Source organism: Trichosurus vulpecula, chromosome 1 (assembly GCF_011100635.1).
Source record: "Trichosurus vulpecula isolate mTriVul1 chromosome 1, mTriVul1.pri, whole genome shotgun sequence".
Classification (NCBI taxonomy): domain Eukaryota; kingdom Metazoa; phylum Chordata; class Mammalia; order Diprotodontia; family Phalangeridae; genus Trichosurus; species Trichosurus vulpecula.
Genome location: NC_050573.1, coordinates 478,666,160 through 478,668,548, shown reverse-complemented (window position 1 = coordinate 478,668,548; position 2,389 = coordinate 478,666,160).

Below are 2,389 nucleotides of genomic sequence, written 5' to 3'. Positions count from 1 at the left end.
TGTTCACAATATATCTTTGTAATCTGTTTGCATTTGTTCTGAAGTTCAGGGTGCTGGCTTTTTCCCTTGAACTAAATGAATGATATTTGTATGTTTGATTAAAATAAGATTTTTAACCCCTTAACATTGCTTTCCTTAGTAAGAGCAGACCAAAAGAACCTGTGCTGGCAGTGTTCTTGTTGTTGGGCTTGTGTTGGTCTTTCACCCAACTCTCAAAGTAGAAGGCAGAAGAATCAAAACATTTATTTAGGCTCCACAGTAACCAACCCATGAACCAGCAACCCCATTTTGATATATTGATCAAAAGCTTCCAGGCCCAATAAGTACGCCTTGAAAGAGTAACCAGGTGGCTACAGAGAAGCATGATTGCGTAAAGCAAAATCATGTTTCCCCCTCTATGGTAATAAGATTACCCACTGGACTGAAGTCTTTGTTCAGCTTCCTCCCGTAGGTCAGCTCTGCTACTGGCAGCTCCTGCTTCAGCTGTGGCTGTGGCTGTAACTGCAACTGTAACTGCAACTGTAACTGTCGCTGTAACTGTCGCTGTAACTGTCGCTGTAACTGTCTCTGGCTCCAACCGGAAAAGGAAAAGAGGATCTTCAAGCTGTCCTCTCCCCTCTTATAGAGTTTTTGACATCATCAAGCACCGCCTGAACGACCAGGGCCGATTGGTTCTTGACTTGGCCCCTCCCCCTAGCATAGCCGTTAACACCTCCCCTCAGCCAGCCCCATGACTCATCACACAGGAAGTTGTCTGCTTCCTGGAATGCTCTTTGGGCTTCCTGCCCCGGAAGAGCAAGCCACAGTGTCCAGAGGCTCAATGAGGTAAGCTGAGTCATTCAAAGAAAACAAAGGCCATTCTGGCTACACACCCCCACAGCAGCTGCTAGCCTAATTGTTGCAAACCTAGCCTTTCTCAAGTCCTAGCAAAAGTCTTACATTCTCCAAAAATCCTTTCATTATTTCCCTTAATGGTACTGCCTCTCCTCTGTGGAAAACCTTTAATTCATCCTGTATATCTTGTTTGTACATAGTTGTTTGCATATTCTCTCTCCTACTAGACTACTGGCTACTTGAGAGTGGGGAGTCTTTTACCTTTCTTTGTACTCCCACTGCTTAGCACAGTGGCCAGCACACAGTAGTTGCTTAACAAATGCTTGTTGACTAATTGACTGGCCTGTCTGTCAAGAGTCTGACTCCTTCTTCCCCTAAAGAGTCAAATACTGCTCCTTCTTCCCCTCCATCCTTCTGACTTCTAACATAATTTTGTCTATGTAAAGAGAAATGTTGAGGGATATCTGTATAACCTATAATGGGGGATTTCCTCCCCCTCTTCCTTAACTTTCATCTTTTGAGTCCTTCTTTATTATGTGATTTGCTACTTTTAGATCTCAGATTTCTTGGTATTAATATTTAGTTGATTAATTATATTATTTTCAACATATTATTTTTGGCAATATCATAGTAAACTATTCTAACTTGGTTAACCCAGTTTGTACTTGTATTCCAATGAGATATTACAAGTGATGGGTCTTGGACATTAATTCCAGTATTTTTGTTGATAGTTAAGTGTAAGCAGAATGGCCGTTGTTTTCCTTCAGTGACTCAGTTTATCTCATTGAGCCTTGCTGGGTGCTGGGCCCCAGGCCAAGAGCCCTGTTAGGTGTGGAACCTTGGTGCTAACTCCAGGGAGGGCCTAGTTTACATGTATGGGACAGCAGAGGCTTTTAGACCACGTGGGTTTAGGTCCGCCTCTTTGTGACGATTCATAGGGCTGGCTAAGGGGAGGTGTTAACTCCAGAGCCATGCCCTATTGGGGGTTAACCTAGTCTACGTGGATGTGAACCTCCCAGGTTCCTAGGGGGCAGGGCCAACTCAAGAACCAATCGGCTCTGGTCATTCAGGTGATGCTTGATAATGTCAAAAACTCTGTAAGAGGAGAGAAGACAGCTTGAAGATCCCTTTATCGGTTGGAGCAGCAGTGATGGCGAGTGTGACTTTGGGCCAGCCCTTGTTCTGAGCTCTCAGGCTGAACCTAGATGTTGGTAACTATGAATTGTATTGGGTCTGTCTGTTGATATTTGTAATTTGTTTGTATTTTTTCTGAAGTTCAGGGTGCTGGTTTTTTCCCCTGAACTAACTGAATGCTGTCTGTATGCTCCCCTGAACTAACTGAATGCTGTCTGTATGCTGGATTAAAGTAAGCTCATCAACCCCTTCACCTTGCTTTCCTTGGTTAAGCAGATCAAAAGAACCTGTGCTTTCCTGGCATGCCGGCAGCTTTCTGGGTGCTGGCTGTGGGTGGATTTTACACCCCCACAGAAGCTGCTAGCCAGATTGTTAAAACATTAAGCCAGATATTTTGATATATTTTTAAGCTACTTAAGTA